This window comes from Schistocerca nitens, chromosome 3 (assembly GCF_023898315.1).
Source record: "Schistocerca nitens isolate TAMUIC-IGC-003100 chromosome 3, iqSchNite1.1, whole genome shotgun sequence".
NCBI classification, from domain to species: domain Eukaryota; kingdom Metazoa; phylum Arthropoda; class Insecta; order Orthoptera; family Acrididae; genus Schistocerca; species Schistocerca nitens.
Window position 1 is genome coordinate 878973476 of NC_064616.1, and position 20431 is coordinate 878993906.

Below are 20431 nucleotides of genomic sequence, written 5' to 3' on the forward strand. Positions count from 1 at the left end.
AACAACTAAAGAAACGTAACAAAACAAACAAATAAAACAAAGTCCATGAAAAAACAAAACGAGAATAGCCGGACTCGACAGAGAGCGAGACCATATTGTTTTAATTAAATCCTTCAGGAGCCCGTCTTTTACGGTTGCACTGGGAAATTGCAAACAACACTGTCGCCATGTATGTCAAGTTTCATACGGGGAACAAAGCGTACATATAGCTTATATAGGGGTACTTCCAGCTTATATCTGACTACTGCGACTTCGGGATATAACTTTATCATATATGGTTTATATGGTTGAATTTGTTGTTAAATATACTATTAGATTTTCTACAAATAAACTTCGTACCGTTTCAAAAACTGTGAGATCGGGGAAGAATTGCGAAACATATCAAAATGTTTAAAGATTTGACTGGACTGTACATTTCTTAAAGTACAGTAGCAACCATGGAAATTATGTTTGAACATTTTTGTTATATCTCCTATTGTTTTGACGATGTATGATCAGAAAGATAACAACCACGTTTTCTTCGGAAGGGTTTTCACCACTTCAGCGGTCGAAAGGGCCACTTATAAAAAAAAATTTTGACATATACTACAATGTAATCGAAGTGTATCTGAACCGGCAAGTGGCATTTGTGTAGTGTCACTAGTCAGCTGAATGACTGTCAAAGTCTCTGACATTTTTAACGTGCTCAAGAGGGTTCTTAGAGGGACCCTTTGCCGTTTTATTCACGAACATGTCAATCTTGTTGCCCTCCGTCATCACGCCACAGGAGGGCACCAAACACGATGGCTAAGAAAGCATAAAGACCATTTTCTGTTTTGGCACACTTTCAAATTTTGTCGAGTATTTTCGAATGGCCCCTAGTGATTCCAACTGGTATACCAGAGCAAACGATTATGTTCACACTACACACCAAAAGTGTCAGATAATGTTCAATGGTGTTGCTGCCTCGTGATGTCCTTAGAGTGGGATTTAATCATCCGGGGAGTGTATACAATGTCGAACGTTGTCAAGAACGTTATACTGTTGCTCATTGCACTGCGAACTGTCGTTTCCGATCTCGAAATGTATGGGAATCAACGCCCAAAGGAAAGGGGTGACGCCATTCAGTCCTACGGGCACGGGCTCGATGCCCGGCTGGGTCGGAGATTTTCTCCGCTCAGGAACTGGGTGTTGTGTTGTCTTCATCATCATTTCATCCCCGTCCGGCGTGCAGGTCGCCCAATGTGGCGTCGAATGTAATAAGACCCGCACTAAGGCGGCCCGACCTGATCCGCAAGGTGTCTTCCGGCCAATGACGCGAAACGCTCATTCCCATTTCCATCGACGCCATTTATGACACCTCCTGAAGGCTTTTCGTGTTGATCCTGACGGTAGTGTGTTTGAAATGTTTTCCTCGGCCACCCAACGCTGGGTGTCGTGTTTTTGACCTCCATCGCAGAGGCGCCTAAAAAAAGGGTGAAATGGGAGTAAGAGGAGCTGTGACGATCTTCAGTTGCGTGACTCACCCACAATGGTGTTGGGTAGAAATGTGATGAAATTTTGTGCCCCCATTACACCTCACATGAACTTCTGAGTTGTGGTCCCTTTTTTTTTCACCTTAGTGTTTGAAGCGTCGCAGAGCCAAATTTCAAACATATGCTTCGCAGTGGGAGACAATTACATTCCTTCGCAGAAGTGACAATATCTTTATTTTGTTTAGTGTGTATTCATAACATATACAGCAGAGACAATATATAGCCTATGACGATTCGAATGTTTATTAGAGAATCGTGTGAAATTATGAAGTAAATCAGTCAAGATCCTTTCGATATTTTTCATAACAATGTCTTGTCTTTATGTAGTAGTGTAGATAAATACGTAGGTTTCTGTTTTCTTTCAACGTATAAACATATGTACATAGTTTTCCCATTGATACAACAGGCATATCCCTGAAACACAAATATGTACAACGTATGGTCATATCTTTTACATCCTTCATATGCGGGATCCTGGATGTCCGGTAACGAAGCGCTGGGGTTAGGAGGAATTGCACTTATGGGTGGACTTCTTGTGAGATTTTCCGACGAGCCCCTTCACAACACACACGCACATGGTCGTAACGCTTCTGTTCTTTTCACTTCCGGCTCTTAATTCTGCGTCTAATACGTGTAAGGACCCCTCCTATGGTTACTATGGCGGTGATGTTTGCTACCGTATAGACGGAAATGTTTGTCTTCCAACTGTATCTCTCCGTTTCTGCTATTTTTATGTAATTCTAACTTTTTTTCTAATGCATGCATACGCTACTCTATCCCTCTTAGGTCCTGAAAGTGACGTATACTCATAGTTACGGAGAAGTGCAAGTCTCCATCTTCATCTCTATATCTTTGTACGAGGGCTATTCGGAAAGTAAGGAACGATAAGTCGCGAAATGGAAACCGCAGAGAAAATCAAAACTGTTTTATTTGCAACAGTTAGCTACAACTTCCAGCTACTTCTCTACATAGTCGCCGATACGGCTTGGACGTTTGTCGTAGCGTCGTACGAACTTTCCAATACCCTCGTTATAGAAGGCGGCCTCCAGTGCTTTCCGCCAATTCTCTACGCTGGCCTACAGCTCGTTGTCTGGGCCAAAATGTTGTATTTACAGCCAGCGGTTTATGTGAGCAGAGATGAAACTTAGAGGGAGACAATTACGGGCTGTCTTGTGGGTAATCAAACATTTCCAACTGAAAACGATGCAGGTGCATCTTCATTGCCCCTGGAGAATGAGGCTGAGAATTTTCTTGAAGAAGAAAACGCACGACAGTTATGTAATGTTGGCTGCATAGCTTCTGGCGAAATTTCCTACCAGGCCCTCGCACTAGGCGGGAGACATTATTGTTCTACGTATCTTTATGTGCCCCCTGTGTGCTCAGAACGAAAAAGAACGACGTAACGCGATCGACGGGAATACTAGAGACACTGCCCAACACACCTGTGCAAAACTTCATCGGTTTTTCACTGTGGTTTCCATTTTGCGACCGATAGTTCCTTACTTTCCGAGTAACCCTCGTATTTTAGTCTCGGACGGGGGATCCTTCATGAGTATGTTAACATTGAGAAGTATGTTCCGGCGGACTCGCTCAGTCTCTGTTTTCTGCCGAGTATGTAATATTATCTGCGCACAGTATCCCATACACTTTCTTAAGGATGTGCTGTTCCTATTCACGAGTATATCTATAGGTTCGTGACCATCAGATAACAGTTCTTTTGATACAAGAACTTCCAAATTCTTTCGGCATCTTCAACAGATCCATCCGCAGGTGCTGTGCTCCCATATTCTTTTGATTGCATATTTTTGCTTGCATGTCTTTCAGGATTGCGCTACCTCTTTGCAACCTAGTTGATCTTGTGCAGTAGCTTGTTGTTTGTTGGCATCGTCTATTAGAAGACAGTCCGTTTTTGGAGCCAACCTAAGTAACAAACCATCTCTCTCTTTAAATGTAGCGGCAATATCCCGTATAAATCGAAAACTTGGTTCAGTACTAAGGGTACTTTTAATATGTACGCTAATGCACTGTCCAGTCACATTAATTTGACCACATGTCAAAAGCCTGAATAACATCTACATCTACATACATACTCCGCAATTCACCATACGGTGCGTGGCGGAGGGTACCTCGTACCATAACTAGCATCTTCTCTCCCTGTTCCACTCCCAAACAGAAGGAGGGAAAAATGACTGCCTATGTGCCTCTGTACGAGCCCTAATCTCTCTTATCTTATCTTTGTGGACTTTCCGCGGAATGTGAGTTGGCGGCAGTAAAATTGTACTGCAGTCAGCCTCAAATGCTGGTTCTCTAAATTTCCTCAGTAACGATTCACGAAAAGAACTCCTCCTTTCCTCTAGAGACTCCCACCCGAGTTCCTGAAGCATTCCCGTAACACTCGCGTGATGAACAAACCTACCAGTAACAAATCTAGCAGCCCGCCTCTGAATTGCTTCTATGTCCTCCCTCAATCCGACCTGATAGGGATCCCAAACGCTCGAGCAGTACTCAAGAATAGGTCGTATTAGTGTTTTATAAGCTGTCTCCTTTACAGATGAACCACATCTTCCCAAAATTCTACCAATGAACCGAAGACGACTATCCGCCTACCCCACAATGGCCATTACATGCTTGTCCCACTTCATATCGCTCTGCAATGTTACCCCCAAATATTAATCAACGTGACTGTGTCAAGCGCTACACTAATAATGGAGTATTCAAACATCACAGGATTCTTTTTCCTATTCATCTGCATTAATTTACATTTATCTATATTTAGAGTTAGCTACAATTCTTTACACCAATCACAAATCCTGTCCAAGTCATCTTGTATCCTCCTACAGTCACTCAACGACGACACCTTCCCGTACACCACAGCATCATCAGCAAACAGCCGCACATTGCTATCCACCCTATCCAAAAGATCATTTATGTAGATAGAAAAACAACAGCGGACCTACCACACTTCCCTGGGACATTCACCATCGAGGACAACGTACTGGGTTCTATTACATAAGAAGTCTTCGAGCCACTCACATATTTGGGAACCAATCCCATATGCTCGTACCTTAGTTAAGAGTCTGCAGTGGGGCACTGAGTCAAACGCTTTCCGGAAGTCAAGGAATATGGCATCTGTCTGATGCCCTTCATCCGTGGTTCGCAAGATATCGTGTGAAAAAAGGGCGAGTTGCGTATCGCAGGAGCGATGCTTTCTAAAGCCGTGCTGATGCATGGGCAGCAACTTCTCTGTCTCAAGGAAATTCATTATATTCGAACTGAGAATATGTTCGAGAATCCTGCAGCAAACCGATGTTAAGGATATTGGTCTGTAATTTTGAGGATCCGTCCTTCTACCCTTCTTATATACGGACGTCACCAGCGCTTTTTTCCAGTCGCTCGGGACTTTACATTGGGCAAGAGATTCGCGATAAATGCAAGTTAAGTAAGGAGCCAATGCAGTAGAGTACTCTCTGTGAAACCGAATTGGAATCCCATCAGGACCTGGCGATTTATTTATTTTCAACCCATTCAGCTGCTTCACAACCCCAGGGATGTCTATCACTATGTCCTCCATACGGGAATCTGTACGAGACTCAAACGGCGGTATGTTTGTACGATTCTCCTGCGTGAAAGATTTCTCAAATGCTAAATTTAAACCATCTTTTGCTGCGTGAACTACTGCAATACGTGCAGGAAGAGGTTCAGAGAGGTCCTGGAAGGTACCAGTAGGGATGCTGAGTCATGCCGACTCCAGCGCCGTGGACAAATGCGCTATGTTTCTCGGCTGAGGATCCATGGCGCGAACTGCCCGATCGAGTTCTTATCACAGATTCTCCTTTGGGTTTAAATTCGGGACGTTTTTGGTGGGCAGGGGAGCACGGTAAACTCATCTTGGTGCTCTTCGAACCACGCACTTGCACCACGGGCTGTGTGACACGTTGTGCTGCCCCTCTGGTAGATGTCACAGTGCCAAGAAACGTGACACGAATGCAGCTCTGAGGTACTGTTGGTGCGTAAACGTTGGCCTTAATGAAACCCAACGGGAAGAAGTCATAGTTCGTCAAATCTGATGATTATGGAGGCCAGCTGAGAAGCGCTAAGTCGTCGGCTGTTTGACGCCCAATCAAACGGCTCGGTACAGTTTCATTCAGACATTCACGCACTTGGCGACTCCACTGATGGAATGCTCCGTCTTGTTGCCAAATGAAGCTGTCCTCGTTCAGTCTCACAAACAACTAGGTTTGAAACATAGCAAGATACTGCTGACCATTAATCGTGTTCCCATCAAATAGGAATGGGCCATAGACAGATGAGTGTGATATTGCACAAAATACAGTTTTTTACGTGATTCTCGTAGATGTTCAATGTGTGCATATGAGTTCTGTAGGTCCCAAATAAGAACCATGTGTTTGTTTACTTTCCCACTAAGGTGTAAATCGCTTAATAGCTGAACACGATGCATTGAGCAAAAGTGTCATCATTAGTAGTATTCTACACAGAGGTGACAAAAGTCATGCTATACCTCCTAATACTGTGTCGGACCTCCTTTTGCCCGGCGTAGTACAGCAGCTAGAAAAGACATGGACTCAACAAGTCCCTTACAAATATAGTGAGCCAGGCTCCCTCTATAGCCGTCCATAATTGGGAAAATTTTACCGGTGCATGATTCTGTGCACGAACCGAGCGAGGTGGCGCAGTGGTTAGCACACTGGACTCGCATTCGGGAGGACGACGGTTCAATCCCGTCTCCGGCCATCCTGATTTAGGTTTTCCGTGATTTCCCTAACTCGTTTCAGGCAACTGCCGGGATGGGTCCTTTGAAAGGGCACGGCCGATTTCCTTCCCAATCCTTCCCCAACCCGAGCTTGCGCTCCGTCTCTAATGACCTCGTTGTCGACGGGACGTTAAACACTAACCACCACCACCATCTGTGCACGAACTGACCTCTCGATTATGTCCTGATGAATGGCCAAATCTTCCGCTCGAATTGTCCAGAATGTTCTTCAAATGGTTCAAATGGCTCTGAGCACTATGGGACTCAACATCTGAGGTCATCACTCCCCTAGAACTTAGAACTACTTAAACCTAACTAACCTAAGGACATCACACACATCCATGCCCGAGGCAGGATTCGAACCTGCGACCGTTGCGGTCACGCGGTTCCAAACTGAAGCGCCTAGAATCGCACGGCCACACCGACCGGCAGAATGTTCTTCAAACCAGTTGCGAACAATTGTGGCCCACTGATATGATGCATTACCATTCATAAAAAGTGCAATCGTAGTTTGGGAACACGAAGTCCATGAAGGGCTGCAAATGGTCTCCAAGTAGCCGGACATGCCGGCCGGGGTGGCCGAGCGGTTCTAGGCGCTACGGTCGCAGGTTCGAATCCTGCCTCAAGCATGGATGTGTGTGATGTCCTTAAGTTAGTTAGGTTTAAGTAGTTCTAGGTTCTAGGAGACTGATGACCTCAGAAGTTAAGTCCCATAGTGCTGAGAGCAATTTGAACCATTTTTTAGCCGGACATAAGCATTTCCAGTCAATGATCGGTTCAGTTGGACCAGAGGATCCAGTCCATTCCGCAGCCCACACCATTATGGAAGCCAGTTTGCACAGTGTCATGTCAACAACTTGGGTCTATAGATTCGTGGGGTATGCCTCACACACGAACCCTACCATCGGCTCTTACCAACTGAAATCGGAACTCACCTGACCAGGCCACGATTTTCCGGTCGTCTATTGTCTAACTGACATGGTCACGACCCCAGGAGAGGCGCTGACGGCGATCTCGTGCTGTTAGCAGAGGCACTCGCCTCGGTCGTCTACTACAATAGCTTATTAACACCACATTTCGCTGCACCATCTTAATGGTTACGTTCGTTGTACGAGGCGTGTTTTTTAAGTAAGTACCGTTTTGAAATTTAAAAAAGACGTGTTAAGATATCTCAATAATTTTATTTTCACGTGAAAGCCTGTACCAAAATCTACTTTTCTACATAATTTCCGTCAATACTGAGGCACTTGTCATAACATTGTGCCAGTTTTTGAATACCCTCCTCATAGACGTCTGCCGCCTGACTTGTTAACCACTGCATCACCACTGTTTTGACTTCGTCATCGTCTTGAAGACGCTGACCGCCCAGGTGTTTCTTTAAGTGCAGGATCAGATGGTAGTCTGGGCGCAAGATCGCGGCTGTACGGAGGATGATCTAGAGTTTCCCATCGAAAAAATGTGATGAGATCTTTGGTTTGATTCGCCACATGTGGACGGTCATTGTCTTGAAGCAAAACGATGCTCTTTCTCAGCTTCCATGGACTGTTGCTTTGATTCTGGTGTGACGTAGGCCACCCATGTTTCATCGCCCGTAACCATTTTGCTTAAGAAATCATCACCGTCGTTGTGGTACCGCTCAAGGAAAGTCAATGCACTGTCTAAACGTTTTGTTTTCTGGACATCCGTCAACATTTTCGGTACCCAACGTGAGCACAGTTTTCGGTCATTCAAGTGCTCGGTCACAATGCCATACAAAACTCAACGAGAAGCATTAGTAAAGTTATCCCGCAAGGAGAAAATCGTAAAGCGTCTGTTTTCTCTCACCTTATTGTCCACTCCTGCACCAAATTTCATTAACGACCGAAGGACGCCCACTCCGTTGTTCATTATGCACATATGAGCGGCCATCTTTAAATGTTCTCACCCACTTTCTTACCATTGCATCACTCATAATGTTTTCTCCGTAAACTGCACAGATCTCACGATGAATATCGATCGCTTTTAGCCCTTTATCACTAAGAAATCTTATAACAGCCCGTACTTCACAGTCGGCGGGACTCACGATTATCGGAAGCATCTTAAACACTCAGTGCACAACGTAAACAAGGAAGGATCAGACTGTAATGGCGTCAGTGCGTAGATTAAGGTACAGGCTTTCATGTAAAAATAAAATTATTGAGATATCTTAGCATGTCTTTTTTTAATTTCAAAACGGTACTTACTTAAAAAACACGCCTCGTAAATATCACATTGATTTCTGCTGTTATTCCATGCAGTTTTGCTTGTCTGTGAGCATTGACAACACTACGCAAACGCCGCTGCTCTCGGTCGTTAAGTGAAGGCCGTTGTCCACTGCGATGTCGTGGTGAGAGGTAATACCTGAAATGTGGTACTCTCAGCACTCTCTTGACAAAGTGGAACTCGAAATATTGAATTCCCTAACGTTTTCCGAAATGTCAAATGTCTAGCTCCAACTACCATTCCACGTTCAGAGTCTGGTAATTCCCGCCGTGCAGCCACAATCACGTCGGAAACCTTTCCACGCGAATCACCTGAGTGCAAATGACAGCTCCATCTCATACATTGTGTACGTGGCACTACCGCCGTGTATACAGGGTGTTACAAAAAGGTACGGCCAAACTTTCAGGAAACATTCCTCACACACAAAGAAAGAAAATATGTTATGTGGACATATGTCCGGAAACGCTTACTTTCCATGTTAGAGCTCATTTTATTACTTCTCTTCAAATCACAATTATCATGGAATGGAAACACACAGCAACAGAACGTACCAGCGTGACTTCAAACACTTTGTTACAGGAAATGTTCAAAATGTCCTCCGTTAGCGAGGATACATGCACCCACCCTCCGTCGCATGGAATCCCTGATGCGCTGATGCAGCCCTGGTTGGTTGGTTGGTTGGTTTGGGGATGGAGACCAGACAGCGAGGTCATCGCTCTCATCGGATTAGGGAAGGACGGGGAAGGAAGTCGGCCGAGTCCTTTGAAAGGAACCATCCCGGCATTTGCCTGGAGCGATTTAGGGAAATCACGGAAAACCTAAATCAGGATGGCCGGACGCGGGATTGAACCGTCGTCCTCCCGAATGCGAGTCCAGTGTCTAACCACTGCGCCACCTCGCTCGGTTGTAGCCCTGGAGAATGGAGTATTGTATCACAGGCGTCCACAATACGAGCACGAAGAGTCTCTACGTTTGGTACCGGGGTTGCGTAGACAAGAGCTTTCAAATGTCCCCATAAATGAAAGTCAAGAGGGTTGAGGTCAGGAGAGCGTGGAGGCCATGGGATTGGTCCGCCTCTACCAATCCATCGGTCACCTAATCTGTTGTTGAGAAGCGTACGAACACTTCGACTGAAATGTGCAGGAGCTCCCTCGTGCATGAACCACATGTTGTGTCGTACTTGTAAAGGCACATGTTCCAGCAGCACAGGTAGAGTATCCCGTATGAAATCATGATAACGTGCTCCATTGAGCGTACATACTGACGAAACGAAAATGAGCTCTAACATGGAAATTAAGCGTTTCCGGACAGATGTCCACATAACATCTTTTCTTTATTTGTGTGACAGGAATGTTTCCTGAAAGTTTGGCCGTACCTTTTTGTAACACCCTGTATATGTGCGATCTCATGACTTTTGTCACCTTAGTGTAAGAGCCGCCAGATAATGCCACATGTTTGGTTTTGTCGACATGACGTAGAGCCTGTAACAGCTGTAACTTGTACAGCTTGATAGCCAACCAACGCCTCAAAACACGTCGAATTGTTGTTGTAGACAGTTATAGCTCCCGACTTGATTTGTAGGGCTACGTTGGAAAGCGGTTCGAATTCGTGCGACATTTGCGTCGCGAACATACACATCCTGTGTCTACAACTTGTCGATACCACCTGCAAATGTTTCATCCCATTTGGAGGATCAGTTTGATATCTCAGCCAGAAAGGTTTATGCACTGTAATCCCGGAATTTGTGGCCGAACGGTTCTAGGCGCTTCAGTCTGGAACCGCGCGACCGCTACGGTCGCAGGTTCGAATCCTGCCTCGGGCATGGATGTGTGTGATGTCCTTAGGTTAGCTAGGTTTAAGTAGTTCTATGTTCTAGGGGACTGATGACCTCAGATGTTAAGTCCCATAGTGCTCAGAGCTATTTGAACCAATCCCGGAATAACTCGAGAACACTAAATGATTTGTGCTGCGGAGTGCAATATATGCAGTAATCAGGCAAACAGAAGACAACCGACATCTAACGGCATTGAATATAGGCCAGACGATGTATTCGTTCCTCCAATAACCGAGCCGTGGCGCAGCGGTCGATGATTTTGACTAGATAATACTTTGTAATACGTATATTCCTTTTGAAGCATTCTGTACATCGTTAACAGGCAGTTGTTTGCTTAATTTGTACCGTTTCCATTTATCAGACTGCTCACTGTAGTTTAATGTTGTTCTGTAGCAGCGGGTTCTGTGTGAGTGCATGTCGTCGATGCACAGCCTTCCCACTAGTTTTGTAGATAGTACTGCTATGCCGTCTGGCTGCCCTAAGAAGCCATGCTTTCCTGTTTCTAAAACTGGTTTTTTTTTTCAGGACAGTGTGTGGTATTTCCTTATACGAAGTCTGTTATTTATGTATTTGTTTATGTCCGCGGACCATTCTGTACAATAGTATTGGACAAGTTTACATGAAATCTGAAAAATTACAATTTAAAACGTACATAACCATAAGCATACATCAGTAAAATGAGTGATTTCTTCAAAAATAGCCTCTAAAATACAAGCATCTAAAAATACGTTGACATACATACATAATTACCAAAGATTAAAATCACTTTATACTTGCTGAAAGTTTTTTACACATTTGCTCAGTTACATATGAAAGATTATATTAATTTTTTGCATCAAGATATTCTGTAACATTGTATGGATCAGTTTCAATCAAGTGAAATTTTAGTCTATTTTTGAAATCAAACTTGTTTTCTGTCATCTTTATAGACTAGCAAAGTGTTGTACAGAAGGCATCCTGCTTTTACCGCCTCTTTGTCAGTCAATTTCAGCCGATTTCCTTCAATATGATAATTATTTTTATTTCTTGTGTTATAGTTATGGATATCTCTGTTTAACAATGCAGCATAGTTACTTTTTACATAAATAATTGTTTCATATATGTTTAGTGACACTACTGTTAATGTGTGTAGTTCACTTCACTTACTTCTGCAGGAACCTCTAGAAGATAATTTTGTAACGCATCTTACAGCCTTCTTTCGTAGCTTTAGTACTCTTAGTATGTGTGCATTTACAGAATTTCCCCAGACCAGGATACCATGTGAAATTTCTGAATGAACTAGCCCATAGTACATTGTTAGCAGTATTGGTGTGTTTACTGTCCTAGACATTTTTCTCATTAGAAATATACTTACGACAAACATTATTTATAAGCTTCCCCCATATCAAGTATCTATCCACTGTCACCCCCAGGAATTTATAAGTTTCTGTCTCTTTTTAGATCCAGGTCTCCAAGACTAACTGTAATAGTGTTCAAGTTAGGTGTTTTGTTTGCATGGATTTGCGTATATGTGGTTTTATTTACGTTTATAACAAGATTATTTCCTCTGAAATAATTGTTTCCATTTTCCATATTTAGAGAAGCATGCTTTTCTGAAGTCGTCTGTTGAAACACTACTTATAACGAATATCGTGTCATCCGCATACATGACAGCATTTCCACCTACTATTTGGGGCATATCATTTACATATAGAATAAAAAGTAGCGCGCCCAGCACTGATCCTTGAGACACCCCACATTTAACAAATTCAGAGTTTGAGCAGACATCTGTAATACTTTAGTTCAGATTTTGCTTTATTTTTACGCACTATTCTCTATTTTCCATGAATAATTTCATATCAACCGCTTCCCCCCTTATACAATAACACTTAAGGTTTTCTAATAACATGTTGCGGCATACACAATCAGAAGCTTTTGAAAGGTCAAAAACCATACCATGAATTTTCTTTTGTTTTTCTAGTGTCTTAGCTACGCACGCTGTAAATTCAACTGTTCTGTATTGGTGAATCTAAGACTTCCTAAACCCATGCTGGGTATCGTTCAAAGTATTGCATTTTTCTATAAAATTTACTATTCTGTCTGTAATTATGCATTCTATAATTGTAGGTAAGACAGGTGTAATAGTGACTGGTTGGTAATTTCCTGGATCTTCCTGGCTGGCTCCTTTGAAAATAAGGATCACTTTACTCTTTTTTTAAACATGTCACGAATATTCCATCTTCCTAAGTTTATGAGCAAAGTCAGAGGCTTTATCACCACTGCAGACAGCATTTAATTTGTTTAGTAGATATACCATCAATATTATTTGTTTAGTTAAAAACAAATTCGTGTTCATTTATTGGGAGAAGGAACAAACTTTCTGTCTCATGAGGAGCATTTTGTACCAGAAGAGTTGTGCTTTATTAGTTTGACCACTATCTCAACTGAATGTTGATTTAAAATATTACTGACTTCTTTAGGGTCCCTGATTTCCTTCCCATTTTTCTTTATCGTTTTGTTCCCGCTGTTTTTCATGTCTTCACTTTCCCTCTCTTTCTTTGCGTGTGACCAAACGGTCTTTGCGATACTATTAGAAGCTGTAATTTTGTTTATGTAGTAAATGGAAAAGTATTCAACCTTTTTTTTTTTTTTTTTTTTTTTTTTTTTTTTTTTTTTTTTTTTTTTTTTTTTAGGAGCGCCTGATGGATTTGAATCTAGGGCACTTGCGTGAGCCGATCTTGAACCTTCGTGAGCATGCTTCAATTTGACGGAACGACTGGAGCAGCGCTTTGTATCAAATTTTGCCAGAAACTGGGCGACAGCCAGGTAGAAACCACTCAGAAGATTCAGACGGCTTACAGTGACGATACTATGGACATCAAATAGATGAAGGAGTGGTACAACCGGTTGAAAGACTGGTCATCGGTGGAGAGCGAGCCACGCACTTGTCGGCCATCAAAATGCCGAAACGACTAGGTCATTGCCAAGTTGAACGCTGTCGTGATGCAGGACCCTAGGGTGACTATCAGAGAACTTGCGGATGAGGTGGGCATCAGCACTTCGGCGACATTCGAGCTGAAGCTGCTGACGACAGAACAAAAGCAATTTCGTATTGAAGTCTCACAGGACATGCTGGACTCCGCAAGCAGTGGACCCGACTTCGTGAACACCATAATCACTGGTGACGAGTCCAGGTGTACGGGTGCGACCCGTAACTGAAATCCCAGTAGTCACAGTGGAAGCATTCATCGTCACCATGACCAAAGAAGACCCGCAAAGTGCACAGCAGCGTCAAAGTGATGCTGATTGCTTTCTTTGACTCCTGCGGTGTGGTACACCACGAGTACGCACCACAGGGTCAAACAGTCACGAAATAGTGCTACAGTGATGTCGTTCGTCGCCAGCGAGATGTGCAGCGCAGGAGACTGGACTTGGGATCAATAGGAAATTGGCGCTTCCATCATGACAATGCTCCAGCACATTCTCGCATTCAATTCAGATGTTTTGGCGAAAAACCAGATTCAACAGGCTCCTTCTCTCCTGATATACCCCTCCCCCCCCCCTCTGCAACTGCTGGCTGTTCCCACCGTCAAGAGGCCGTTGAAAGAAACGAGATTTCAGACTAGAGAAGACAATGGCTCAAATGGTTGGCTCAAATGGCTCTGAGCACTATGGGACTTAACATCTGAGGTCATCAGTCCCCTAGAACTTAGAACTACTTAAACCTAACTAACCTAAGGACATCACACACATCCATGCCCGAGGCAGGATTCGAACCTGCGACCGCAGCTGTCGCGCGATTCCAGACTGTAGCGCCTAGAACCGCTCGGCCACCCAGGCCGGCCAAGAGAGGACATTATGGCAGAAACGACAGCAGATCTAAACTCCATTCCGAAAGCGGCTTTTCGGCATGCTTCCAAAAATGGCGGCACCGCTGAGAGTAGTGTGTGAAGTCCCAAGGGAACTACTTTGAGGGTGATTAGGCGTCCAACTCTCCAAGTGAGCCAGTTTATTTTCCCGGCCAAAGGTCAGATACTTTTCTAGCAGACCTACTATTTGTACGACCTTGAGCGAAATGACGTCATACGCCGAAGTACATATTAAGATACAATTAGTGCTTGGGATCCAGTGAACTATGCCAGGCAAGTTACCATTGTCCTCGTGTTCTACGGAAATTCAGATTTGTTACCAATTGGTTTGTGAATTATTAAAATAAGCATGTGTTTTTTCTAAAATACAGGAAACTGAAATTTCATTGGACTTTAAAACAAAGTAGAGGTTATCTTTTAGGCAATTCGATCAGTGAGTACTTCTGTAGATATTTCATTCTACAAACTGAGTAAAAATTGGAGCTACCTGCTCCATTGGCCCTTATGCTTATGATGTATTTCTCGTAATAGTAAATGCTGTAGAATTTTATTGAGACAGAGTGTTTGAAATACTTTGCTATCCTCAGTTTGATTTCAGCTATTAGGACAGATTTACTGTTCCATTAAAATTGCATATTTGTATTGATCTTGACTCAAGTTATTAATAAATGAACAAGTGCTAAAATGTTAACCTGAACTCAATCGATTCCAGCCTTTTATCCTGACCACCCAAGCCAGAACGCTACAGCAGGTCAGATCGTCCGAGCGAAACGTCTGCAGATTTTCGAGCCAGAGGAAGCAGGTAATGAGGCGGAAGGAAGCAGACAAATGGCACGGAAGCAACGGCAAGCTCCGTCGCGTTACCACAGCTCTATCACAAACGGAAAAATTGTGGGAGAACATGGACTGTCGAAAAGGAATAAAACGGAAAGTCGTCTGGTAGAATTTTCCTCAAGCACAATTTTACCATTGTTAACAGTTGGCTTTAAGAACAATGAACAAGTGTTGTACATGTTGAAGAGACCTGAACACGGCAGAAAGTTTCAGATAGACTGCATAACTGTAAGATAAGAGATTTTAAACTACAAAACGTTTCCAGAGGAAGAAGTGGATTCTGGCCATATTTTATTGGTTATGAACTACAGATTAAAACGGAAGAAATTACAGAAAAGTAACACATTACGGATATTTCGTGGATAAATTGAAAGAGCCAGAAGTTGTTGAGGCTTTTATGTGGAACACTGGGCAACGACTGGCGGAAAGGAAGGAAAGAAATACAACGGAAGACGAGTGGGAAGGTTTTGAGAGATGAAATAGTGAAGGCAGCACAGGATCAAACACGAATAAGATAAGTCCAAGCAAGAATCCTTGGATAATATACGAGGTATATCGTTTAAACGACGAAACGAGAAAATATAACAATGCAGCAACTGAAGCAGGCAAAATGGAATACCGTGGTCTAAAACATGAGACTGACAGAAAGCACACAAGGACAGAGAAGAAATGGCTATAGAAGAAATGCAAAGCTGTGGAAGCTACCTGACTATAGGAATGATAGGTGCTGCCTATAGGAACATTAAAGAGACCCTTAGAGAAAAGAGCTTTGGTGGTAAATTCCTATGGGACTAAACTGCTGAGGTCATCGGTCCCTAGGCTTACACACTACTTAATCTAACTTAAACTAACTTACGCTAAAGACAGCACACACACCCATGCCCGAGAGAGAACTCGAACCTCCGACGGGGAAGCCGCGCGAACCGTAGCAAGGGGCGATAGACCGCGCAGCTAACCCGTGCGGCTAAGAAAAGAGAGGCAGCTATATGAATACTAAGACCTCAGATAGCAAGCCAGCATAGAAGGGAAAGCTGACAGCTGGAAAGAATGTGTAGAAATTCTTTACACTGGGGATAAACTTGTAGACAATGCTATAGGAAGCAAAGAAATAAAGATGAAGTTGAGGTGTGGGGTAGGGTACTGCAAGAAGAATGTGACAGAACACTAGAAGATCTATGACGAAACAATTTTCGTAGAGTGGACGACATTCCCTCAGAATTATTGAGAGCCTTGAGACAGACAGCCACTACAAAACAACTCCATCTGGTATGCAAGAAATGAGACAGTCCAAACACCCTCAGTCTTCAAGAAAAATGCAACAATTCCAATTCCAAAGAAAGCAGGTGCCGACATGTGTGAATGCTACCGAACCATCAGTTTAACAAGTCGTGGTTGCAACACACTAGCACGAATTGTTGAATTATTTACAAAAGATTCAAAACGGAACGAAGAACTGGTAGACTCTGACTTATGCTTGGAGATAGGTTAATGGAACGCAACCCTACGTTTATAGCATTTGTAGAATACACTCTCTGAAATGCTTAGAAGTATCAGGAATAAAATAGAAGAAATGAAAATGTTATCTACAACTTTACAGAAACCTAACTGCTGTTGTGAGAGTCGAAGGACATGAAGTAGAAGCAGTACTTGAGAAGGAAGAGAGACAGGTTTGTACCCTACCCCTGACGTTATTTAATCTATAGACTGAGCTACCTGTGCAGAAAAACAAACAGAAATTTGGAAAAGGAACGAAAGATCTAGGAGAAGGAATTAAAACCTTGAGGCTTGCGAATGACGCTGTAGTTGAGGTATAGACATGGGAAGGATACTAACTCCCAAAAAGAAAATTTTTAGTGAAACCAAAAAACTTATCTATGAAGTTGTTTTCACTAACTTTACTACAGAAACTGCTTAAAATGGAAGGTATACACGCACCTTAGTGTTACATATGACATTTGAAAAATTTGGCATGTTTTACACAATGAAATCCCAGTTTCCTTATATGAAACATGCTAAGTCACTCCTTATCCAAAATCAGAATGACTGTTATTTTTAATTCATGCACAGATTTTTCTGTAGAATGCATGATACCTTTCATTAAGGAAGTTTAACGTAGATAACAAGTCAGTCTATCTCTGTCTTTCTCTGTCTCTCTCTCTCCTTTTTTCTTTTTATTTAAAAAAAGAAACATCGGGGATGATTGGCCGTCTTTCAAGGCTTTTCAGACTGACTGCCGTTTCTTAAAAGTTCTATGCTCGTCTACATTTCAATGTCATTCAATGACTGTCTTGTTTTTACGAGAGTTGGAACTTCAACAGTGGCAACTATTTATTTACAGCTCGTACAAAATAGATGGCAACGGCCTTGCCGCAGTGGATACACCGGTTCCCGTCAGATCACCGAAGTTAAGCGCTGTCGGGTGTGGTCGGCACTTGGATGGGTGACCGTCCTGGCTGCCATGAGCTGTTGCCATTTTTCGGGGTGCACTCAGCCTCAAGGTTCCAATTGAGGAGCTACTCGACCGAATAGTAGCGGCTTCGGTCAAGAATACCATCATAACGACCAGGAGAGCGGTGTGCTGACCCCACGCCCCTCCTATCCGCATCCTCCACTGAGTATGACACGGCGGTCGGATGGTCCCGGTAGGCCACTCGTGGCCTGAAGACGGAGTGCTTTTCGTACAAAACAGATACGTGTTTCAAAGTTTTACTAACCTGCGGAGCAGCCAGCAGCATTGTGTATAACCCGTTGCCAGCGATGTATAAGTCGTAGGGTACTCTTAGCAGTGCCATTTGTGTTGACAATTCGACCGACGCGGTCTATTGCCCGACGAATTTGTAGCAGTTCTGAAGCGAATGCCGTGAAGTGTTTCCTTCAGTTTAGAAATCGAGCTGACCTCACGAGGGCTTAAGTCAGGGGAGTGCAGTAGGTGTTATAGCACTTAGCAGCCCCATCAGTCACACAAATCAGTAACAGCTTGCACTGTACGTGCTTGAGCATTGTCCTGCAAAATGATGGTGAGGTCCTGCAGAAAGTGTAGTCACTTGTGTCTCTATGCTGTTCATTTTTGGAACACAACCTACGACCAGCTTAGAGACAGAGGTGATGACACTTTCTGCAGGACCTGACCATCATTTTGCAGGACAATGCTCAAGCACGTGCAGTGCAAGCTGTTACTGATTTGTGTGACTGATGGGGCTGCTAAGTGCTATAACACCTACTGCACTCCCCTGACTTAAGCCCTCGTAAGTTCAGCTCGATTTCTAAACTGAAAGAAACACTGCACGGCATTCGCTTCAGGACTGCTACAAATTCGTCGGGCAATATACCGCGCCGCTCGAATTGTCAACACAACTGGCACTGATAAGAGTATCCTACGACTTCCACATCGCTGGCAGCGGGTTATACACAATGCTGGTGACTACTTTGAAGGTCAGTAAAACTTTGAAACACGTATCTATTTTGTACGAGCTGTAAATAAATAGTTGCTACTATGAAAGTTCCAACCCTCGTATTACAAGAAAATCATTTCTTAACAGTCTAATCTACCAGAGGGAGCTGATTGTTAAAGAATTTGTAATCAAAAACTTGTCACATTCTCCAAAGAAGTCAAAGAATTCCTCATCCTTCATCATTTTTGCATTATTAGACTTTGCATCTTCAGCACTTCGAATCATCCCTGCTATCTCTTCTGGAACCATGGTCTTGCATCTCTTTCCCCATTTCTCAGTTATGTCGAAATCACTACCACAAGGCATGTGGGAATGTTCTGAAACTAGAAATCCAAATTACTATACCAAATGGAAGAAGTTTTGGCAGCCTACTTATTTATAAGCACAGATCCGTATCACAACGGACACTACTACTTGTTACCAACACGTCTAGACACTCTCGGTTGCCAAGATACCACCTCGTCTGACCCAACAGCTCTGCACATAACAACTTACACTTCCTAGAGATTATGTTGTCAGCTAAATTTGGTTATGTCTATACATACTAGCCTCTCTGCGCCATTGACATGGCTGCGTACTGCCTTTTCGATACAAAATGTCAAAATTGGAATTTTTCGCAGTTACGACCTTTTCTATCTCAGTTGAGACACTGAGATAGAAAAGGTCGTAACTGCGAAAAATTCCAGAGACGATAAATGACTTGTAAACGCATCTAAACGGAGTGGATAGGGTGCAGAAAAGAGATTATAAGATGAATACCAACAAAAATAAAATAAGGGTAATGGAATGTTATCAAATCAAATCAGGCGATGCCGAGTGAATTAGAGCAGAAAACGAGCCACTTGAAGAAAAGAAGATATAAAATGCCGACTGGCAATACTAATAAAAGTGTTCCTAAAAAGAAGAAAAAAATTTTAAGACCTAAAATACAGGGTGATTCAAAAAGAATACCACAACTTTAAGAAATTAAAACTCTGCAACGACAAAAGACAGAGCTAAGCACTATCTGTCGGCGAATTAAGAGAGCTATAAAGTTTCATTTAGTTGTACATTTGTTCGCTTGAGGCGCTGTTGACTAGGCGTCAGCGTCAGTTTATCCTAAGATGGCGACCGCTCAACAGAAAGCTTTTTGTGTTATTGAGTACGGCAGAAGTGAATCGACGACAGTTGTTCAGCGTGCATTTCGAACGAAGTATGGTGTTAAACCTCCCGATAGGTGGTGTATTAAACGTTGGTATAAACAGTTTACAGAGAATGGGTGTTTGTGCAAAGAGAAAAGTTCTGGACGGCCGAGAACGAGTGATGAAAATGTAGCACGCATCCAGCAAGCATTTGTTCGCAGCCCTCAGCTCGAACAAGAAGCACAACAATTCATATTTCAGCAGGATGGAGCGCCACCACATTGGCACTTACCTGTCCGTAACTACCTGAGCGTCAACTACCCGAGGCGATGGATCGGCCGCCAGGCAGCCCGTGACAGAGCACTTCATCACTGGCCTCCAAGAAGCCCTGATCTTACCCCCTGCGATTTTTTCTTATGGGGGTATGTTAAGGATATGGTGTTTCGGCCACCTCTCCCAGCCACCATTGATGATTTGAAACGAGAAATAACAGCAGCTATCCAAACTGTTACGCCTGATATGCTACAGAGAGTGTGGAACGAGTTGGAGTATCGGGTTGATATTGCTCGAGTGTCTGGAGGGGGCCATATTGAACATCTCTGAACTTGTTTTTGAGTGAAAAAAAACCTTTTTAAATACTCTTTGTAATGATGTATAACAGAAGCTTATATTATGTTTCTTTCATTAAATACACATTTTTAAAGTTGTGGTATTCTTTTTGAATCACCCTGTAAATTGCGAAGTGGTTTCTGACGGTACAGGGTGGACAAAACAAAACTGACCCGGAAAATATTCACAGTAAGACTGACGTGGGAT

General features: G+C 43.1%; 1 non-coding gene and 1 pseudogene across 1 annotated transcript; one reads left to right on the forward strand and one right to left on the reverse strand.

Moving 5' to 3' along the window:
- Positions 1–14095: 14095 nt before the first annotated feature.
- Trnas-gga (transfer RNA serine (anticodon GGA)) lies at positions 14096–14179 on the reverse strand. Its single transcript is given in 2 exon segments — positions 14096–14130; positions 14140–14179. It is a non-coding gene; the product is annotated as a tRNA-Ser (tRNA).
- Positions 14180–17396: 3217 nt separating this feature from the next.
- LOC126250126 (5S ribosomal RNA) lies at positions 17397–17514 on the forward strand (annotated as a pseudogene).
- The last annotated feature ends 2917 nt before the right edge of the window (positions 17515–20431 follow it).